Source organism: Pongo abelii, chromosome Y (genome assembly GCF_028885655.2).
Source record: "Pongo abelii isolate AG06213 chromosome Y, NHGRI_mPonAbe1-v2.0_pri, whole genome shotgun sequence".
NCBI lineage: Eukaryota > Metazoa > Chordata > Mammalia > Primates > Hominidae > Pongo > Pongo abelii.
The window spans coordinates 42,340,229-42,344,995 of NC_072009.2; the positions used below are offsets into that span (position 1 = coordinate 42,340,229).

The 4,767-nt window shown below is 45.4% G+C and overlaps 1 long non-coding RNA gene across 1 annotated transcript; it reads left to right on the forward strand.

Annotated features, from left to right (window-relative positions):
* The first annotated feature begins 250 nt into the window (after positions 1-250).
* On the forward strand, positions 251-4,523 carry LOC129053466 (uncharacterized). Its single transcript, XR_008518292.1, has 3 exons — positions 251-409; positions 2,858-2,975; positions 4,317-4,523. It is a non-coding gene; the product is annotated as an uncharacterized LOC129053466 (long non-coding RNA).
* The last annotated feature ends 244 nt before the right edge of the window (positions 4,524-4,767 follow it).

The window sequence follows — 4,767 nt, forward strand, 5'->3', positions numbered from 1 at the left end:
CCTCCTTCCCACACCCCGCTGGGAACTCCTCCAGGGGCTGAGATTGGATTCATCGAGCCTGGTGAGAATGACTGAGGAGTGGTTGTCGGAGGGTGTACCCCTGCGGTTCCTGTCCCAGTAGTGTTCACGCGTGCCCAGTGGTGGCCGTTGGGGTCACGGCCTCTCTTTCTAGCCCAGGCGCGCGGGGATGGGATATGAACTGGTCACTCTTGTGCTTTCCTCCTCTCTCCGCTCTCCTGGCCAACCAGCGGACAGTGGGGAAACTGCGGGCAGGTCGGCGGAGTTAGATGGCATCAAAGGTGGGCCGGCTTGGTGTGATAAAGTTCCAACTGGGTCCATCCGCAAGCCCTGGGTCCATAAGATGTCGGCAGGGAGCGTTGGACTTGACCGTCAACTTGGGATTTCTAAGGTAGAACTGATAACTCTGGTCAGCAGCACTACCACCTGCATCTACTAGGTGTCGCTCTTTCACTACGTCGTTTCTTCCTCTCCAATTGTTTCCACAGTATTTTCAGTTGCTCTTCATTTTGTTTTTCTTTTTCCTTTTACTTTTCATACTCTTTCTATACACTGAAGTTGCTGTTGTTTTACGTTTACTTCTTCTTTTTTTTTTTGAGAATGTGGAATGTGAGAATGCAGTCTCGGCTCATCACAACCTCAACATTCCTGGGCTCCTTCAGGTGATCTTGACATCTCAGCCTTCCAAGTGTCTGAGACTGCAGGAATACCTGGATTCTGGGACGTCAAAGCTGCAGTGAGCCATGATCACGCCGTTGCCCTCCAGCCTGAGTGACAGAGAAAAATCCTGTTTCAGAAAGTAAGAGAGACAGGTTAAAGAAATAACTCCTTGAAATTACTACAATTAAGTGTGTTCTAAATTACCTTTTATATTTTTATATTTTTCACTCTCACTAGTTTATTATTATTGCTGTTGTTTGTTATTATTTCTTTGTATTATTGTTGTTATTATTGTTATTGTTTTTATTATTTAGATATTCAGAGTTGGGGTCTTGCTTTATCACCCAGATTGCAGTGCAGTGGCATGACCTTGGCTCACCGTAGCCTCAAATTCCCGGGTTCAAGTCGAGACCAACCTGGGCAATGTGGCATAACAACCTTGTCTTCTAAAATCTGTCACTGATACCCCCAGGGCCATTGAATATGGCAGGTGCAATTTCAGAGGCTGAGGCAGGCAGTTGGCTAGAGTTCGGGAATTCAAGACCAGCCTGGACAACAGGCTGCAGTGCATTTACCTGACCAAGGCCCAACGCAACCTCCACCTCCTGAGCCCAATGGATGCTCCCACCTCAGGCTTCAAAGGAGCTGAAACTACACGCCCAGCTAACATTTTATTTTATTTTATTTTTTTAAAGTAGAGAAGTGGTCTTACTGTATTCTCAGGGCTGGTCTCAAACTGGTGGGCTCAAACAATTCTTCCACGTCAACCTCCCTCCCTAAGTGTTGGGATTACAGATGTAAGCCTTGATACACTCCTCTCTTTTTATTTCCTTTATTTTTCTTTTTTCTTCCTCTTTCTTTCCTTTTCTTTCTTTCTTTTCTTTTTCTTACTTCTCTCTTTTTCTTCCTCCCTTCTTTCTATCATTTCTTATTCGCTTTTTCTGTTTCTCTGTATTTCTATTTTCTTTATCTTTCTTCCCTTCACATCTCTGTCTCTTTTTCTTTACATTCATTTTTCTTGATCTTTTTTGCTATCTCTCTTTTCTCAATTCGTTTCCTCCCATGCCTCCTTCTGTCTGTCTTTGTTTGGATTCTGGAAGTCTCCTCATTCTGTGACCCCTGTGTATCACAAGCCTCTGAAATTTTCACTTGGTTGTTTTTCATCCTTGTTCCATAAAATGCATTCACTCTTCTTTTATTTAGGAACTCTATGGATGGTCTAGGGCTGAAAGAAAGAAATGGACCATAAATTTGATTGGTTTCACAAGAGACATGAGAGACCTAAGAACACACGGTGAGTACTTTTCCAAATATTCTGTTCATTCTCCCAACCAGGCTCATAAAAATACGAATGCATTCAGTGGGTTGAGAGACCACTGTGTAGTCATGACCCTGCAGTTATACTTGACAAAAGTGGTGATGACAGATGGGTGGCACAGAAACCTAACCTTCTTTGACACCAATTGAGCATGGTGACAACAGATTCAAAATGGCCTATGTCTGAACTTGATGGTCCTGTTTTTCTGCTCTGGTCTTTAGGAATGAGTGGAGCCTTCCCGAGTTCCTCCATTTCCTTGCATTTTTCTTTTTACATACATTCATTCACTTATTTATTTATTAATTTATTTTAAATAGAGTCTTGCTCTGTAGCCCAGGCTGTGGTGTTTTATGGGCTGGCTGCAATCTCCACCTCCCTAGTTCCAGTGATTCTCCTGCCTTAGCATCCTGAGTAGCTGAGATTACTAGCCTACTCAGGGTAAGCATATGCCACCCTACTCGCCTAACTTTTGTTTTTTCAGTAGAGACAGGGTTTCACCATGTTGCCCAGGCTGGTCTTGAATTCCTGGCCTTCAGGGATCTGCTGACCTCAGTCTTTCAAAGTGCTGGGATAACAGGTGTGAGTCACTGTGCCCAGCCTAAATTGCAATTTTTCAAAATAATTTTTTTTTTCTTTTCAAATAAATAGGTCATCACCTAGCGGCCACTGTTATTGAAAGGCCACTGTTATTGAAAGTGGCCACTGTTATTGAAAGGTGGCACTGAGGAAGGCCTGGCCAACTTCACAAAGACTGGGGCAACTGCTTTCTCTCCTTCCCTTCCAGAGGCCCCTCCCACTCTCCCTCACTACCTAGGGAACTTCCATCCTGGTGGGGACCCTGTTGTTCCTTTATCCCTCTAGGTAAATGGTGTCTCCTTCTGTCGCCAACACGGTGGCATGGTCTTGGCTGGCTGCAGTCTCCGCATCCTTGCTTCCAGTGATTCTCCTGCCTCAGCCTCCCTAGTAGCAGAAATTAAAGGTTCATGCCACCCTATCCTGCTAACTTTTTTTTTTTTTTTAGTGGAGACAGGGTTTCACCATATTGACCAGGCTGATCTCACAATCCTGACTGTGATCTGCTAGCCTTGGCCTCCCAAAGTGCTGGGATGACAGTCATGAGCCACTTCACCTGGCCACCATCATTGGTTTTAACTGGAGATTCTAGATTCGATGCATATCTCATTCTACGACACAGAATGACTGCTTTATCCTGCCAACTCAACAAAGCTGGGCCCCTTGTGATTCACTTCAAACCAAGAGTCACCTCGTATTTGGAAAACAGATCTGCTCCCAAGTTCAGTGGAGGGATGTGGAATGTAGGAGGAGGGATTGTTCCTTCTGATTTAGTCTGCATGGTGGGGCCTAGTGCTGGAGCTCAGTGTGGATGGATGACTCCCTCTTCCTTGAGTTCCATTGTCCCCACCCTGGAACACTGGCCGTGGCAGATCCTGGCCCTTCCTGGCCCTTAAGATGTTGTCAGAAACCACATCCCAAGCTTGGATGCCCCGAATGACTGTGGCTTGCACCTCTCTGGAAACATTTGAAATCTATCCTCTACATGTGGCCACCTAAAACCACAGTAACACATGCCACTTGGCCACCATCCACCTCACTGGTTTGTGGAGAGAATGCTGAAAGTCTCTTGCTGACTCTCTCTTGACTAGAGTTCTTCAAGGGCATGTGTTCAGGACGTAGTGAGACCAGATGTATTAAGTCAGGCTGGTTGCGGTGACTCTCTCCAGCCACCCCAACACTTTGGGATTCCAAGGAGGCAGGATTGCTTGAGCCCAGGATCTCAAGACCAGCCTTGGACAAAACAGCCAAAACCTGAGGTGCATGCCTGTGGTCTCAGCTACTCAGGAGGCTGAAGTGGGAGAATCACCTAACCCTGGGGTGGTTGAGGCTGCAGTGAGCTGTGATGATGTCACTGCACTCCATCCTGGGCTACAGACAGAGTGAGACCCTGTCACAAATGGACAGACAGACAACACCTATATTATGTCCTTCTCAGGTTAGGATGCAAAAATAACACAATACAGCACTAAGATATTTTTACATTTTAAATTTCGAACTATTTATTTATGAAATTTGAGTCCAAATTATGAAGCCACCTAATTTTTGTATTTTTGTAGAGATGAGATTTCACCATGTTGCCAAGGCTGGTATCCATTGCCTGGAATCAAGGAATCCACCCACTCTCAGGCTCCCAAAGTGCGGGGATTAAAGGCATGAGCTACTGCTCCTGACAGCATTGTTTTTTTTGTTGTTGTTGTTGTTGTTGTTGTTTTTCTTTTCTTTTCTTAATCGCTTGTCTTTCTAGGATTTTCATGGCAGGGTATTTGGCTGGCTTGTTTAAATTCATTCTAAATAAGAACTGAGGATGCCAGCTTCTGGCCTCATGGACTCTGGGCTGAGGAGTCCCCTGGTCTGTCTATCACGGGACTGTACATGTAAGAAGCAAAAAACACGTAACGTTTAAAATAAATAATTTTGTTGTACAGAAATACACGGATGCAACCAAAACACAGAAATGATTCTTTTAAAAGTTGTCTTAGTCCTGGTGGGTGTGGCAGTGATGCTTTTAGGTTTGGAGCTTGACTGAGAGAATTTCCAGTCGGCCTCTGGATGGAAGTTCCAGATGATCCAATGGGCAGGGACTTAGGCTGTGTCCCCCCAGGGGCCCTGGTTGATTAGTTATGGGGACTGCCTGCAAGGGTGCCATGACCCAGTGTACTGTGGGGACCTCCATCCTTTCCCTCCTTTCCCCACTC